Here is a 19118-nt window from a genome sequence, read left to right on the forward strand (position 1 = left end):
TAAATACCTTTGTGTATTTTCTCTTTCTTATTACTTGCTGAACATTCCTAGATGAAAAGTCAATGGAAGCTATTGAATGCTTAGTACCTGCTAAGAAATCAGTGTTGTGACTGACAGCTATTATAGCACCAAAGCTCAGTTACTGGATCAGGACTTAAATGTACACCAGAACACCAACTGTAAGCTGAAGTTTGAAAAAGGACAAAGGAATAAACTTCCTCTCTGGATTTATATTACCTTACTCCCTCCAAGACCGAAAATCTTGGAGTCTATTTCCTGAGTTGTTACATATCAAGTTCAGCAGGTTTGCCCAGTTAGTACATGAAGCTGCAGCTGTAACACCAAGCCACAAATTCTCACCCTGACATGCTTCTGAAGAACACAATAAATGAAAGACAAGAGAGATTACAAAATTATGCAGATACATGATGATGTAGACATATCACTTACAATCATGGCATCCAGTGTATTTATTTGGTCATCACATTTTTGTGGACCTGTCCCACTGTATGTTGGACAGTCCATCAGGGAACAGCTCAGCCTTCTGTGCTTGAGAAATAATCCTTCAGGCAGGCTGAGATCTCAACCTGAAGGGTAGATTGTCAGGTACACATCATGCTAGTCATATGTCAATAGCTAATTGCCATTAGTATGATTTTAATTCATGTTTCCTGTCTCGGGTCACATCTTCTTTAAAGCAACTTGAAACACTTGTTCTTGAAACAAGGTTTTGAGAGCAGTAAGGGGTTTTAATGAGAGAAGAATACAATTAAATTGAAAAAAGTCTTTCTTATGTTTATATACTTATTGCATTTCATGCTCTTTTCTTGGTCTTGGGCTTAAAAATGGCCAAATAGGTCACATGAGAAGGTCTCCAAAGTGCCTCAGCTGTATAAGTCCTGTGTGCGATGCCAGAGCTGGGCATTGTCACAGTGCAGTGACAGCCTTCGATCACCTATTCTTCCTTATCCTCATTTCTGCTTTTGGTGTGCACACCTTAGGGATTTCTGACGTGGAGAATCCTTAAATAACTTTCTAGACTGCCTGTGGAGATTCCATAGTGGCAGGGACTCTTAGACTGGTCCAGGTTCTGGTCCAATACTTAGCATTAAAAGCTGAAAGACACATTGTGGGAAAGTCAAATAGAATTTCCCATCATCACTGTGAAAGCTGAACTAGTCATGAAACACAAGTTACTGGAAAATCCTAGTTGGCATCTATTTATCTGCTCTGGATCCAGGAACAAAAACATACCTTAAGGTGCATTTCTAGTATTCTGTGTCAATATTCCTAAAGCAGATATTAAAGTCTTCCATGCTCAGACCTGTATTAGGCCAGGTTTCATATCTTACCTTTCATATAATAATCTACTCAAGTAATATCTGATTTATTTTGTTTCAAATGTCATTGAGATCCCTATGGTACTGCTGTCTATTTAAAAGCTGGATGAACCCTACTGTTTAGAAAAGTAAAGGTAATATTCTTAACTATGATGTGGCAGAATTATTACCCCTCTAAGTAGTCTTGAATAGCGAAGGGCTCTGTAAATAAAGTTTGTAACACTGTTATTTAACCTTGTATAGACAGCACTTTATGATCTCTCACATTTGTTGTAAAACTAACCAGATGAAAACAGATCAAAAATGTAACCTCAATCATATTTTAAGAAGAACCTTGGGATATTAGACCAGGCAACCACCAGTAGAACAAGAGGACTCAGTGTCAAGTTGTACTGAGGGAGGTTTAGGCTGGATGTTAGGAGGAAGTTCTTCCCAGAGAGAGTGATTGGCATTGGAATGGGCTGCCCAGGGAGGTGGTGGAGGCACCGTCCCTGGAGATGTTCAAGAAAAGCCTGGATGAGGCACTTAGTGCCATGGTCTAGTTGACTGGCTAGGGCTGGCTGGTGGGTTGGACTGGATGATCTTGGAGGTCTCTTCCAACCTGGTTGATTCTATGATTCTATTCTATGATTCTGTGATTGTAACGAATCAGTGTTTTGTTCATTTTTTGTAAGCTTAAAGGATGCAAACAGAATTGAACCTCCTGATAGCTGAAATGGCTTCGCAGTCTCCACTTTTGTGCAAATTTTACAACTTAACTAGACAATGTCCTGAGTAACCTGCTCTATTTGATTGAGCCTGTTTTGAACAGGGGAGAGGATTAACTACAAATGCCAAGAGGTTGCTTTGAAAGTCAACTGCTCTATGGTTCTGTGAAGTTTTCAGGTTTTTCTTTCCAATGTAGCAAATTTAATGTATGAGCTGTTTCTGATTATGCAAGAAGACACTTAAATTAAAAGTTTCATTTTGAATAATCATAGAGTCGACCAGGTTGGAAGAGACCTCCAACATCATCCAGTCCAACCTAGCACCCAGCCCTATCCAGTCAACTAGACCATGGCTCCAAGTGCCTCATCCAGTCTTTTCTTGGAACATCTCCAGGGACGGTGCCTCCACCACCTCCCTGGCAGCCCATTCCAATGACAAATCACTCTCTCTGTGTATTTTCCAGGGAAGTCAGTAAACCAAAGTGAAGAACAAAATAGACTACCTATTCTAACAGTTTGCAATAAACGGACGTCTTCAGAGGGTTTTCTATGGAGTGAGCAATACAGTTCTCTGCACCCTAAGAAACTCTTTTATTGGAAACCATGTTGTTCAAATATCTGATCTTATTAGGAAAGCAGGCAGAGGCATTATCTGTTAGAAAGTTTTCTGCTGAAGATGTGATAAAGTAGCTAAACCCTTGCTGGAGTGAATTCCAGTAATGAAAGTCAGTTGAAAATCAGTGCCTTCAAGGTGCTGATCATATTTAAACCAAAACAAAAATCCCCACACAAACCATCCCTCCAATTTTGTAGAAATTTTGAAGGAAAACAGAACTTTTTTTGATAGAGAGGGAACTCTTTCTGAAGAAGATTTTAGAAATGTCTTGAAATATATGGAGACTATTTGCTCTTTCAGTCCAAGTATTAGATCCAGAGCTGCCAAGTTCATTTGCCGCCTGCCAGTCAGTGATGGATTCATTGTTATTAAATTACCCTCACGTTGTGAAAAAGAAGCAAAGAGTTGGTACCCTTCTAGTTCCTTCCACAGAAAACGTCACTATGAAGATGATACTATTGAAAGCACATGCAAGAGAGTGGGAGTGTGCTGTGGAACAGAATGTCCCAGCAGCGCACAGGATGTATTCAGTTTCCAGAGAGCCTGGCAGCAGTAGTGGTGTGGTGTGTTTTTTTTGGTTTGTTTTTTTTTTGGGGGGGGTTGTTTTATTTTGTTTAGTTGTTGTCACTGCAGAGGCTGAGAATCACTTGAAGTTATTCTGGTTTTCCTACATTTTGTGGTTTTGCTAAGTTAGGTGTTTGCAAGCCCACTGAAATGATGATGGCTAAGCTCAGAAGAGATAAAATGGACATCAATATCAGCATGTGAAGTAGGCAACCTCTCTAGACTAATTAAGCATTCTCCTCTGTGTTCTTAACACCAAGCATTCCTTACAATAATTTGTCTAAGTGCACACTTAAAAGTCTTGTCTAGACTGAGAGGAGCACTGCAATTAAGAGTTCGAAGGACATTTCCTGTTCTTCAAAAACAGAATGCTAGGGCTGAGAAAAACTTTTTACAGACAAATCTAAGAGCCTGAGAGAGAGTAATGTGGCAGTCTCCTTTCAGCATAATTTCCTGAGACTCATCCTGAATTATGAGAAGCTTAATTTTCTTAGTTCTTGAAACTGTATAGCTTTGATTCTAGATATGATGGAGGTTATCAAAATGCAAGACCCAGTTTCTTAAAATAAATGGTGAAGGCATATAAAATTAATGAACTTTTTTTTGATACTTTGGCCTAAATATGGCAATGAGTAGGCAGATCAAAAAATCCAGCCTTTATGATGCTTCTCCTGGTTTAGGTAGATGAAAGCTAAACTGGGAGGAAGGCACAGCAGACACTTGTCTGTAGAAACTTAGCATTAGGAGGATGAAAGAAGGCTAAGATAGAACAGCAAGAACTGCAATTCTGGGTCTCTCAAGAGTGCCTAGGACCAGCTATTTTACCATACCTTTAACTAATGAAGAGGGGCCAGCTCAATCTATGATTGTGACTCCTGGTTTTCCTTTGGGATGAATATGTGTGCAGTAAAGCTTCTATTAAGATAGAAAGAAATGTGGGTTAAGTCAGATGTACATAGGAAATGGATGTCAAATTGAGTAATTTTTGCTGGGAACATTTTAAAAGATCATTAGATTCTGCTATTAATAACTAATGCTTTGCTTTGCTGTTTCTCTAGTGTGTTTGGCTGGGGTTTTTTTTGTTTTTCAGTTACTGAATGTGCTTCATCATTTCCAAATGATAAGATGTGTTAATTCATTTGACACTGTGCACTATGGTAAGATATGGGGAGGTGGTGGAGTCGCCGTCCCTGGGGCTGTTCAAGGCAAGGTTGGACGTGGCACTTGGTGCCATGGTCTAGCCTTGAGCTCTGTGGTAAAGGGTTGGACTTGATGATCTGTGAGGTCTCTTCCAACCCTGATGATACTGTGATACTGTGATATTTATCACATACAGAGTTACATGCTATTGCTGTGTAACATCACAAAAAATTACATAAATGTTTCACTCTACTTATTTCAACTAATAACACCTAATGAGAAATGCTGTTGTTCTTCAACACTCTGAGCAATTACTTTCCTTTGTGAAGGAGATATTGAGAATTGATTGCTGAAGGTTTATTTAAAACTTGTTGACTCTTTGCTTTGCACTCACTACTGACTGAACTTATATTAACAATAAAGAAGTGCACTGATGCAACTTAAACATAAATCTCAACTTGCCACATTCTCCCCCACACTAAAGGCCACCATATGATGACTCAATGCTGCCTCACTGAAGTTTTGAAAAATAGAAAAAACAAACCCAGAAGGGAAATGTATAACTATATCTATAAGAACTATATTACAAAGTCATTATGTTATATAACATGCATACATATATATATATATATATTTTAAAGGAAGGCATTAATATTTTCTATCAAAACATGTCCAAGACCTGTCAACTGGACAGACTAAATTTACCAACATCCTAAAGGAGTTTTTCACACATCATACCTAACATGCTAATTTTTTTGTCCTGAATAACATTGTATTGTATATTCTTATATTTATGTTTCTGTGCACATAGATGAATACATAAGAAAAATCTGCAGTTCAGGTCTCACTTTTCTGTTCATCTTTATAAAAGATAATGCAAAAATTATAACTTATAAAGTATGGATATCATATATATATATATATATATATAACATTGATGAACAGATTGCTTATTTCTTTTATGGCTGTAATTAAAAGAAATGCACCATGTACAGCACTGCCATGTAGCAGTAGCACCATGGACAGCATTGCCACCATTACAAGTGCCACTGACCCTAGAAACATTCACCTTGAGAGGGACCTGAGTAGCTCTCTAGGGCAAGTTGCTTAAAATAGACACAAATCACAGGTATTGACTGCTCTAATGTTCAAACTAAGCCTCACGATTCCACTTCTACCTGTAGTCTCTCATCCTCCCACCCTGCATCACTTGGAAGAATTTGGTTCTCTCCTTACATGTATGGCAAACTGCTATTAAGCCTTCTTTTTAGCAAATTGAAGAAACTATTTTCCTTCAGAGGCATCTGCTCACAGAGCAAGCTCTCCTGTCCTCTGACCAGCTTGGTGAACCTCTGCTGAATTTGAACAAGTTTATCCCTGTCTTTCCCAAAACTGGACTCAATACTCTAGAAAGACACTTCCCTTGACCCCCACCGCCTTTTCTGCAGAGCTGCTCCCCAGCCACATAGTCTCTAGCCTGAACTTTGGACTCAGGTTCTTCTTTCCCACTGCTAAACTTCAATACTGGTAACTCAGGCTAGTAAAACAAACAACTTCCATAAGATTTTTTTTCTATAACTGCCTTAAAAAGGAATTCATTTAAACAGAAGTATTTTAAGAAGCTCTATTAAAAGTAATTCATGGTTTTTGTATTTCTTAAGTTGTATACTCCATGAAAGAGTGTCTGAATCTTGAAGTGGGATAAATGAAGGGAGGTGGTGGAGGCACCGTCCCTGGAGGTGTTCAAGAAAAGACTGGATGGGGCATTTAGTGCCATGGTCTGGTTGATTGGATAGGGCTGGGTGCTAGGTTGGACTGGATGATCTTGGAGGTCTCTTCCAGCCTGGTTGATTCTATGAACTCAAAGGAAGGCAATGCACAGTGGAAGAATATGCCTTGTTTTCTTAATAGCTAATGGGATCATTGTATTAATGGCAGATATGGAAGACATAAAAAAAAAAGAGTACCAACTTCTATCTGTTTTCATTCTATAATTTATAATTGCAGAAAAGAGCATAGCATCATCATCTCCAAAACATCAATTCCCCACCACGCACTTTGTTTCCATCTAAAATAACATAGATATTTGCCCCCTTGCCAAACATTGCTATTACTTTTTCAGCTCAATATGTTCTCAATATTATTTTCCTACATAAAAAAAAAAAATCATCACCAGTTGTTCTAATCTTTATTTCTCTTCAGTGTATTGTGTAAAAGTACAGCGTATCTCTAAGCTAGTATTCAAGGAAACCAGGTATTGTGCCAGAAGGCTTATCAACAGAAACAAGCTCAGATATGTGAAATAAATTTCTTGTTAATCTGTGGTTATCTAGAGGAATTTAAAGGGAGGGATCTCATAGCAGTTACTAACCTGAAATAAAACACACCTTTACATGTACTCCATGAATTAATACTTCAGAGCATAAATGCATTTTCTCTCAATGGGGAGTATGATTAATATTTCTAAAACATGTAACTCACCAAGGCATTCTTATTCAGTGGTCTCTGTTTGTCATGAATTAATATGTTCATTTCAGTGTTGGCTTTAGGGATCTAAAGTACAAGATCATGTTGTAGATGGCAGTATTACCTATCTTCTGAACAGGCCCCTCCAGCTGGAGACACGAAACACTCATTTCCCATTCATTACCTCAAATCATCCCACTCAAATCATTCCACTAGAGGACTGTTATCATCAAATCTGCAAATTTTACTACATATTCCTGCAGAATGTTTATCTAATTTAAAATATATATTAGTAGTATTTGCTTTATTTTCCTTTGGGAATTGTACTCATTCACACACACAAGCACAACTGATTTTTCTGTCTGCTCCACTATCAGCTTATTCCTCATATAGTTCAATATATGGCTCTTATTATAAGAATACTTGCTTGTTCTGTGAAAGCAGAAGAGAAGATAGAAAGGGACACAGTCTCAAGTTGTGCCGAGGGGGAGGTCTAGGCTGGATGTTAGGAGGAAGTTCTTCACAGAGAGAGTGATTGGCATTGGAATGGGCTGCCAGGGAGGTGGTGGCAGCACCGTCCCTGGAGGTGTTCAAGAAAAGCCTGGATGAGGCACTCAGTGCCATGGTCTAGTTGACTGGATAGGGCTGGGTGCTAGGTTGGCCTGGATGATCTTGGAGGTCTCTTCCAACCTGGTTGATTCTACGATTTTATGATTCAAATGCATGCACAACTGTGTGTATATGTGAGACAGGATCAAGGAAATGCATCTTCCGTGCATATTTGTGTGTGCATGTGTCCCCTTTCCTGTGTCCCACTTCGTGGTGCCATAAAAATAGTATGGACCCATAGCTGCCCAGGTGAACAAGAAAGGGGAAACCCTCTGGGGCTCTAGAGCCCAATGTTTTCAGCCACTCCTTAAAATTCACCACTGATTTATAGACCAGGCAGATGTGAACACATTCTAATGGCTTATCCACAAAAATGTAAGGCCAGAAAAGTGGAATTACTCAGGAGAGATCCATATCCTTACATGTATAATGGGAACAGTACTTCTGTAGGTGTGAACTGAAGACAACACAATAAAACATGTTAAAAAAGAAAAAGGCACTGGGCTTCCATCCTGGAACAAGGAATGAAACTCTTCACTAATGGCCAGTGGTACTCATTGGCAACTCTCTTGAGTGGGACCCGGGAAAGAGGCAGTACTCCTTTCCATGTCATAAATCCTTTTGCTAAACTTTGCTCAGAGAGAACATGTGATTCAGACTGGGAGTCACACATATCAGTCATTTCACAGGCTGTACTCTGCACTCACACTTCTCCTTTTCTCTTCTTGCACCCAGTGTTTTTAGATGAAAAGGAAGAAAAGTGGTAACTTCTTCAGAGCTGATGCAGTCCTTCCCCAAATTTCCTGCTTTAGTGAGTCACTATAGGCAGTGGCTTCACCTCATGAGATTTCACCTTGCTCAGAGATATGATTTCAGGCCACAGATGTGCTGTATTATGCCTTTATAAGCTTCAATTCCTAGCAAAACAGATCTGAGGAAAAGAAATCTATCGCTTGGTGTCCCAAGAAATTAGAGGAATTGGGACTGAAAGATGCAAGAAGGATGTCAGACGCAAGAAGGATTCTTATGGTTGTACATTATTGTGCCTATTATGCAAGATGTTGTCTAGTCTTCAGCTGTCTTCAGGATCTGTACAGTACGAGCACAACATAAAGTTATCTTGCATTTTCTCAGTTCAAGTTGGATAGTTTAGTCAGATCGAGAAATCTGGGCCAACAATTTCATTGCAAGGAAGTTTCCCAACCTCTCCATCTACAGAGCAGAACTACTATAGAGCAACTTCACCTTTATCGCTCAGAGGAAACTTTCACTCTTTGGATATATAATGGTACTTCTTAAATATATATAGCACATCCAAGTCTGTCCCACTGCTAATTTTGTACTTGAATTTCAGGCCACTTTGCAAGCAAGGTCTAACATTAAAGGAAATTTGAGTTAAGAAATTAATCTTGCTTTGGGTAAGGTACAACACAAGAGAAATGTGTGGAAAATCAAAGAACAAGCTAGGCAAAACCCTCAAGAAATGATTTGAATTTAGTTAATCTTCATTTTGCTTTTATGGCATAGACAGACAGATTGGGTGAACTGAAATCTGTTCCAGCTGTTTCTTCTGTGAGGAGTTAAAATTTTGGTCCACAGAAACCACAAGGACCATTGGTTGGGTAGTAATGGGAAGCTAGTATATGGAAGATCAGCTTGTAAAATGGAGAGGACAGCTTCCAAAGGTCTCCAGGCTTGTTCCTCCAGCTTGCATGCTTTGTTACATGCACCACAGTGGAAAGCTGAAGCTTGGCAAGTGAGTATCCTCTGCTTTCCCTTGCCAAGAATTTAATAATTTGCCACAGAGAGAATCCCTTAATGTATTCCCTCAAAGGCTTTCACATTAGCTTGCAGATTATTGTAGGATTTCAACAAATCATCAGTTATCTTAATGACAACTTTCTGTAGATCATTTCAGGGTAGTTGGGATTAATTTCTTAAAATCTTTAGAGGATTCTTTTGAAGCACACAGAAAAGTGATTTTTCCAGTGCCTCCAAGGCGCTAACATTACTCTTAGAGATTTACTTTCTCAGATTGGACCCAAAGCAACAATGACATTAGAAAAGAAATGTTCTTTCCATTTAAATAGATTTGACATGGGTCTGGTCTCTTCTTTTAGCAGTAATCCATTTCCTGTGATCCAGCAATCCAGTCAAGTATGAATAATTCCTGACAGTGGGAACATTGGCCTTCAGGCTTCAGGAATTTCTGGCACTATAAAAATATGATAGTAACAAATACATGAAGCAAGTGACACAGAAAACTGGGTTCAGTGTTATCAGTATGGGTAAGATGGCTCAAGATAAGATCTTAGATAGGGTCATCAGTGATGAGAACCGAAGGATACTTTTAAACTCTCTCACAGTACACATCCTCTTTATTTCAAAGGTGCATTTTGCATATGCATTTTGTGCAATCCTAAAAATGACTTCCATTCTTTTCCCAGGTTTAAGTGGAAGTGTGTGAGTCTGGGAAGTAATTGTTACGAGGTCAATTTGATCAATGGTTGTAATGCACATCATCATCTAATATACAGAAATTAGGAAAGTTCCATATTCTAGAAAGTTACCTGGGAAACTTTAGAAGTAAACTTACATACAGACACACTGTTAAATAGAAGAATCCCTATATTTAGATTCACCTGTACACACACACACAGAAGTAGCAGACTTTTGCTTATCATGCACAGATGGCCTGTGGAACATTATATACACACACACACACACACACATATATATATATATATATATATATATATATATATATATATATATATATATATATATATATATGACATCATTACTCTTTGTAAATAAAAAAAATAGGCTTCTACTTCTGATTTCTGTACTGAAGACATAGATGCTTGAAATAAGAAATTGCTGCCAAAAAGAATTAAACCCCCCATTATTTCTGTCAACAGCATGGTTGCTGTTAATGAAAGCATTTCCTTAAGAAAATCATGCAGAGGAGCAACTCACTAAGAAGTATGTGCATACAAACAAAACCTTTTTCTTTACCTCAAACTTTTAACAAAATCAGCTTCCTCATGTGCTACTTACTTAGAATCATAGAATCTAAGGTTGGAAGAGACCTCCAAGAGCATCCAATCCAGCCTAGCACCCAGCCCTAGCCAATCAACCATGGCACTAAGTGCCTCAGTCAGGCTTTTCTTGAACACCTCCAGGGATAGTGACTCCACCACCTCCCCGGGCAGCCCATTCCAATGGCAAATCATTCTCCCTGGGAAGAACTTCCTCCTAACATCCAGCCTGTACTTCCTCCGGTACAACTTGAGACTGTGTCCCCTTGTTCTGTTGCTGGTTGCCTGGGAGAAGAGACCTACCCCCACCTGGCTACAACCTCCCTTCAGGTAGTTGTAGACAGCAATAAGGTCTCCCCTGAGCCTCCTCTTCTCCAGGCTAAACAACTCCAGCTCCCTCAGCCTCTCCTCATAGGGTTTGTGTTCCAGGCCCCTCACGAACTTCTTTGTTAAAGGCCACTGCATATTACTATGGGTTGCAACAAGCCATATGCATCTATTTTCTGTTAGTATTCCCTGGATCACTTCTGAAAGTAAGCAACAACTCATTTCTAAGGAGCCACACAGTATAATTTTAATGTCAGGATTATACAAGGGCATTGTATAAAGTCTGAGTTCTGGCTTGGGTTCATACCACTTATGTTCAGGATCAACACAAATCCCCAAATCACGTACTGAAGGGGGTTCAATTGCCTTCTAGATGTGTCTGCCTCCATCCAATGATTGCAGAGGCAACCTACTGCTACTAGCCTTCCAATTTAGGAGACTCAGTTAAGACAAAGAGAAGCCCAGACTTCTCTCTCTATCAGATCATTAGGATTCTTTGCCCTTCAAAATATTTCTCTGTACAAAGTATGCAAATGTGCTAACAATGCATAAATCTGTAAATGTGGCTTCCAGTGTGTTTTTCTGTAAGTTTTGTGTCAGTGACACCTGACATCTATATTGTAAGGGGAGACACATTTTCAAGTTATTCACATATTAACATCCCAACATAATATTAAAAGGAATACAAATAAGCCATGTGTAAACCTGGTACCAACAGACACTACTCGATGGATTCAGGCAACATCAGATGGGCAGGAAAGGAGTCTTCTTACAACATTAAAATCTATCACCAGGAAACCATAAATTAGCAGTTGGGAAAAAAAAAATGATCTCTTGGCTCTTTCAGAAATCAGCTTTCAGATACCTAACATGTTTTACTTAAGACTGTATGCTTCAATTAAATTGAAGTGCATGTGTCTGTAAGCAGCTAGGATGTGTACGATTATTTCAAGAAGTGCACCATAATGAATTCCATGACTTGTGGTCCTGAGCCAAGTGAACACTTTGAATACTGTTATGACTGTATTACGTCCTCATCAGGGTATATCACTTACCTCAGGACTGAATACCACCCTCCTTGTGTGCTGTGCAACCTCCATCTGCTCAGGGACACTGCCATTTAAGAGCTTTCCAAAATTCAGAATAATTTTTGCATAAAGAGTATAAACACATGACGAAGTGCAGACTAAACCCAAGTGCCACAGAACTGTATCTTGCCCAAAAGAGAGATTTGTGGGATGAAGGAACTGGCTGAGGAGATTGGTAACGGAGTATGGAGTTTTCTGTTCCTTGCCAAAGTCAAATCTATTAACTTGCAGCAATTTTGACACAAGGGAGAGAGAGATGCGCATCTATTATGTTTATGGACAGATGTGATGGTTTGGGTGTTACCCGCCCCCCCACTCTTATGAAATCACCCAGAATAGACTCAGCCACATGGAAATTAAGAAATGAAGCTTTATATTTACAGCTTAGCAGACATTTACAATATATACAGATATATACAGGTTAAAAGTAGTACAGAAACACAATACCCCTCCCAGAAACAATCAGAGTCGCCAAGAGGCTCCTGACCCAATCCCCCCTTTCAGAAATAACCAGATCAACCCACATATATCTCATGTGATAAATCTGGAGATCTGAGGTGAGATATCAAAAAGACAACAAGGAGGTTAGAGGAAAAAGGGTTAGATGGGATTAGAGTTAAGGCAGAGGCAACCACAGAGACCAGACCATCAGGAAGAAAGAAGGCACAGCCCGACATAAGGGCTGAGCAGTGTGTGAGAAGTGAGTGTTTTATCTATACTTTGACTAGTTGTGTTTCTCAGCAGAAGAATGGGGGATACAGATTACTGTTTTTTTTTTTTGTTTTTTTTCTTCTCACAGCTAAGGATTTAATTTCTCTCAGTAAAAATATTCCAATTAGGCTCAAACCAGCACAACAGAAGCAGTGGTGGTGCAGGGTATCTCTATTTTCTTAATCTCCCCTTCAAATTTTTTGATTAGAATAACATCTCCTGGCACTGGGCACTGGAAAACAAGGAGTGAGCAAAGGTGGTGTAGTGTAAGAGCTATATATATTCATCTCACATGGGTTGTATTGGCACAACGAATTCAATGTCGTTTACCACAAGGAACTGAGACAGTCTGGTAAATCAGAATGATCTGTACTGATTTTACAATTAAACTGCAGTCCAGTATGTTTTCTGAGTTTTGCTGAACTAAATTAGCTGTGTGGATTACAATAAAAAACAAAGTCTTTCCAAAAGGAAGGGAGAAAAAAAAAGATGATAACTTATTTCCTGCTATTTTGCTTCTTTACCTACAGATAGGTTTTCTTTGCATTTGCAGAACAGGAGGAGGGTATTCACACTACTCACTATTTTAATGTAATGTTATGAAATAAACCACATGATTTCTGCAAAACAGATTTTAATATAGTCTACCATGACTGCAAAGCTTTTTACACTTTGGCACAATAAGTATGGGTTTAAAATATGTAGCAATATTGCTGAATGCTCAATGCTTCAGGTACTCAGATATGCAAATGTGTTGAGGCACAGTTGCATTTTGTAAAGCAATACTTTCTACGTGACACTGTGCAACTTTCTGTTCACTTCTGCCTAAGCTAATACACTTTCTTGCTCTGTAAATGAAGTGGGGGGAGGGAGGGAAATTAACCAGAAAACTAATTCGATTCTGTTTGCTTATTGACTGACACATAAGCTGTTATAGTGACTTAGCTATTCAGTTAGCAGCTCTGCACATGATAATCAGGTAAGAGAAGCAGATCACTGTCTCATAGTTGTACTGACTTTGCACTGGCAGTGCCCTTTGTCACTCAAAGAAGCAAATGGGAATAAATTCTTATAACTGAATGCATAGAAACAGTGCATCTGGTGAGTAAGAGTTTGCATAAACAAGTTCCTGACCATAATGAACACCTTATAGAAATGATTGAAGAAATGCTAATTACTGCATGCCTCAGCCTGAGCCCTTCTGCTGAATGAGAAATTTATGGAGAAAAAATAATTGCCAAATGTAATAAAGTAATGCCTTTAGAAGTACTTACAGGATAAACACCTCGAAATAAACCTGCATCACTTACGTGTATAGGCCCTAGTGTTAGTGACACTTAGGATGAACACTTTTGTTTGAACTTTCAAATGACTTAGAAACTTAACTTTGACAAGTTTTCAATGAGACACTTGCAGTGACAGTGACAGTGTAGTAGTGTTTCTTTTTATGAGACAAGGAAATTTCCTGCATAATACTGCTCTGTTTGTAAATTCCTGTATATCTAAAAGTAAACCATGAAATTCAATGGATGTGTATTCTGCTACCTAAGGATGCACTAGAGAAATCCATTCACCTAATGGACACTTTGACAACGTTCAAGTAATGCTGTTTTAATGATTGCTATACTCCAGGAAATGAGAAACTTAACTGCATGGCTGTTCAAACACCTCTCTTCTGGTCTACCTGTCCCTGATTGCTTGTGATTTGGTACTGTGAAGTTGTATAACAAAAGATTAGGTAATCCCATCCACACATGCAATGTACTTACATCAAAAGAGAGCTTGAAGGCAACCCTGAGTACTGTGTCCAGTTCTGGGCCACTCAATTTAAGGACATTGAGATGCTTGAACATGTCCAGAGAAGGGCGACGAGGCTGGTGAGAGGCCTTGAGCCCTATGAGGAGAGGCTGAGGGAGCTGGGATTGGTTAGCCTGGAGAAGAGGAGGCTCAGGGGTGACCTTATTGCTCTCTACAACTACCTGAGGGGTGGTTGTGGCCAGGAGGAGGTTGCTCTCTTCTCTCAGTGGCCAGCACCAGAACGAGAGGACACAGCCTCAAGCTACATCAGGGGAAATTTAGGCTTGAGGTGAGGAGAAAGTTCTTCACTGAGAGAGTCATTGGACACTGGAATGGGCTGCCCGGGGAGGTGGTGGAGTCGCCGTCCCTGGGGCACTTCAAGGCAGGATTGGACGTGACACTTGGTGCCATGGTCTAGCCTTGAGCTCTGTGGTAACAGGTTGGACTTGATGATCTGTGAGGTCTCTTCCAACCTTGGTGATACTGTGATACTGTGAAATCAGGGGCTAAATGAACAGATGAACTTCTAAGTCCAGGTCAGAACTGCAGTGTCTCACATTTAAATGCTTTTACATGTGAGTGCCTTCACATTCTTTGTCTCAGGAAAGCTTTCTACAGGGCTTATCAGAATAGGATGCACAGGAGGTATCAATGTGAGCTGTGAAGGGCAGGTGTGATGCAGAGCTGCTTGGCAGGGTGGGAAGTTTGTATTTCTGCTCTGCCAGAAACGTAGAAAGAATTGAAAAAAGGTTCCTACTGATGGCTTCTAGCATTTGGAAAAATATATCTAATGCATTGAAAGATATTTGTACTATTTGCAAAGCAAGTCCTTATATGTCTTAGAATGGTGGGCAGTGAGTGCCACAGCAGTTCTGAAAAAAACATTGCTCACTCATTTTTTGATGCCTTTGGTAGCTTCATAGAAGCAAACTAACTAATCTTCAACAGAAAGATTTATATGCCAGATTCCTGAGTGTGGGAGTTTTGTTGGTTGTCCCCCCCATATAACATTGCTTCTGCACTGCAGCTGACTGTGACAGAAAGTTGAGTAATGTAGTAAGCTGACAAACACTGTCAAGGGAAGAAGTAGGATATCATAGGAATATTATATCTAAACCTATATCACAACAGATCAACATCATTAATGTGACATGTAAAGACATATACATAAGGACATGACCAAGAAAGCTCTGCTGAGATCTAGCACTTTAGTAGCTGGAGATAACTAAAGAGAAAACATATTTAGTGTTATTGAGCCATTTGTGAAACACTGGTGTGTTTATGTGTGCTGAAGATGGTCACTGGCAGGTGTACATAAAATGTCAAATGTAGGATGAAATCAGAGAATCATAGAACTGTTTAGGTTGAATAAGACCTCTAAGAACATCTACTCCAACTGTTGACCTACCACCACCATGGCCATTAAACTGTATCCCAATGTGCCATGCCTACATGCTTTTTTTAGCACCTCCAGGGATGGTGACTCCACCACCTCCATGGGCAGCCTATTCAAATGCCACATGTGGACATGACACTGTCATAGGTGATTTTGGCACTACCACGTGTGCAGTTCTGGTCACGTGTGTCAGGAAAGATGATTCAGAGACAAAACCAGAGCTAGGACATTGGGGTGGTCATTTGAGAACAGAGCCTTGTAGAGATCAACAGACAATAACTTCTTTACTGCTGGGTAAAGTAGCTAAGGGGAAATATAATGCTACTAAAAACATATAATGAGGTCAACACTGGAAAAGATAAATAATTATTTAAGGAACAAGAATATATGAACTGCCTATGAGTAAATATAGTCTGAAAATTATGTTTCTAAAAATCTGAATAATCAGTGAATTATCAAAAGAATATGGAAGAAATCCAAAGCCTAACATTTCTACTTCAAAATGCAGGCCAATTTGTTATGATAGTGGTTGGGTCTGACATTAAAGTACTGGGTCTCTACCTTTAATGCATCCAATGTTTCTTAATAGGTACAGTCAAGTAGCCACAGCCAACATTGCATCTGAGTTATTCTGAGCATCACCAAATCTTGAATTAAACATTAACAGCAGAATTATTCTGAAAGTACATTACTGCGCAGACGCACTTAAAGAATGAAAACATTTGAGCAAATTCAGGGAGATTTTTCAGTGTTATAGCATTGTCTGTTAATAAAATTCTAAGTATCATTGCCACAAATATCTGAAAACATACATTACATGGAAGTGTAGTCATGTTCTCAGGCATATGGCCAAGCCAAACTCTTGCAGAATACTTATGGGATTTCTCCCATAATATTGCTAACATGAAAGGAAATATTTTAAAATATACATAATTTTGATACTGAAATAACATAATTATGTCCAAGGCCAGACTGGATGAGGCCTCGAGCAACTTGGTGCTGTACAGCTGTACAGCCTATGGCTGGGAGCTGGAACTAGGTGATCCTTAGAATCATAAAATCAACCAGGTTGGAAGAGACCTCCAAGACCAGCCAGTCAAACCTATCCCCCAGCCCTACCCAATCAACTACACCATGGCACCAAGTGCCTCATTCAGGCTTTGCTTCAACACCTCCAGGGACGGCGACTCCACCAGCTCCCTGGGCAGCCCATTCCAATGCCAATCACTCTCTCTGGCAACAACTTCCTCCTAACATCCAGCCTAGACTTCCCCTGGCAGAACTTGAGACTGTGTGCCCTTGTTCTATTGCTGGTTGCCTGGGAGAAGGTCCCACTCTATGATTCTATGCAGTTAGACACATACTTTGTAATTTAGGCTCAGGGGTGACCTCATTGCTGTCTACAACTACCTGAAGTGACATTGTAGCCAGGTCGGGGGGTGGCCTCTTCTCCCAGGCAACCAGCAATAGAAGAAGGGGACACAGTCTCAAGTTGTGCCGGGGTAGGTATAGGCTGGATGTTAGGAGGAAGTTCTTCCCAGAGAGTGATTGGCATTGGAATGGGCTGCCCAGGGAGGTGGTGGAGGCACCGTCTCTGGAGGTGTTCAAGAAAAGCCTGGCTGAGGCACTTAGTGCCATGGTCTAGTTGACTGGCTAGGGCTGGGTGCTAGGTTGGACTGGCTGATCTTGGAGGTCTCTTCCAACTTGGTTGATTCTATGATTCTATGATTATGGCTGCCTACCATAACTATAAAGTGACTTGACTATTATGGATTAAAAGATTTAATGGTGACTCTAAGGGCCATATGTCACCCTTTCTATCCAATAAATTCTCATGATGAGCGTTCAAATGTAAAACTCTTGCATCCCATAAACAGGAATCAAACATTTGCACTGTTTTTCTTTTTTTCCTTGTGGTTTTGCTTCATGTTCTTCTGACAGAATATTTAAAGCATGAATATATACTTTGCATGCATTGCATCTAAAGTATGCATAGATAGATACCTAGCACGAATTTGCAGGCTATTGGATATAAAACAGTTGTATGATGATTCTAACTGGCTGCTGTGCTGCTTCCCAGGGTGGATTTTGAAATCTATTTACAACCAAACAGAATTTTCAAATAGTCATGAGAAAATGTACTATACAGAGGCAGGCAAAAATAGCAGAGTTATATGCTAGAAAACCCCACGTTTTTTTCCATTTTGAGTTGCCTTGTTCATGTTCAGAGACTTGGTTAGTCATATATATCCTTTTTTTGTTGTTGTTACTGTTCCATCTGTTCTCTATAGGCTAAAAATAAAGAATCTATATAAAGTCTAGAAATATTGTGGGATTTTGCTGTTGGATAAATCAGTTTCTTCCTTTTTAGTCTTCTGACTGGCTTCTGATTTTGCCTACCTAGTTTTGACATTCCCTCTTATCTGTTTGTTTATCAGCCCTGCTTCTTTTTCCAAAACTACAGGGAAAAAAATTATAGTGCCCTATAAAAGGCACCACAGAAGTTACTGCCTTAAGTTTGCATAGCCACACAAATTTGATGCAGCACTGTTTACCACGCTTCCTCAGTAGGCAAGGCATTCACACTGTGTAGCTTAGTAAACAACTTTGCCATCACCAATGACATTACAGTGAACTGACATAAGAAACTTTAATGAGGGTTAGCCATTAAGAAACTTTAGGCACAGATCTAATCACAGTCAATAAAATCACATCAGAAATAAGAAAAGAACCAGTAAGGAAAAAAAAAGCTCCTATGATAGCAATGTCTGATTGTTATTGCCTGGAGCCCTCTGTTAGGATTTCTGGAGTGCTCTGATGGCTGAGCACACTCCCTCTCTGCATCTCAATCTGTGTCAACATATCTCTGCAAACTGCCACATAAAACTTGCTTGTCCTTATTTGTAGAGAAGAACACATTCTGAAAATGCAAAGGCAAAGGACAGCTCCTCCTCCTTATCTACATCTATTTTTCTGACGCAGTTAATACTGACTTGCTTCCAACTCTCTCCCTAAAGGCAAACTAGGGAAATTCTTAAGCCATCCTAAGAGAAAGTGCTGAATGTTCCCAAAGGTAGTGATCTATCCATAGCTAGTAATGTAAACCCCTCATCTGCAAAGCTGCTTATTTTCTCGGGCTGGGGATGAACTCTCAAGGGCCATGTTAAAGGGTACTCATTGCCTTTGTTTCATGGCGTTCTGCTGCAGTCATGGCTAATGCAGCACTTGGGTAGATCTGGCTTTAGGAAGTATTCTACATATATCCCTGTCAAGGCGAGTCTTAAAACTGACCAACGTAGGTGAATCCACTGCTTCT

At 39.7% G+C, this 19118-nt stretch overlaps 1 protein-coding gene and 1 long non-coding RNA gene across 3 annotated transcripts in view; one reads left to right on the forward strand and one right to left on the reverse strand.

Moving 5' to 3' along the window:
- The window catches only part of KCND2 (potassium voltage-gated channel subfamily D member 2), a 306979-nt gene that overhangs the window by 80141 nt on the left and 207720 nt on the right, over window positions 1-19118 (reverse strand). The window lies entirely within an intron of this gene.
- The window catches only part of LOC135174666 (uncharacterized), a 136534-nt gene that overhangs the window by 14576 nt on the left and 102840 nt on the right, over window positions 1-19118 (forward strand). The gene's annotated exons all lie outside the window — the stretch shown is intronic.

The sequence above is a fragment of the Pogoniulus pusillus genome, chromosome 4 (genome assembly GCF_015220805.1).
Source record: "Pogoniulus pusillus isolate bPogPus1 chromosome 4, bPogPus1.pri, whole genome shotgun sequence".
Classification (NCBI taxonomy): domain Eukaryota; kingdom Metazoa; phylum Chordata; class Aves; order Piciformes; family Lybiidae; genus Pogoniulus; species Pogoniulus pusillus.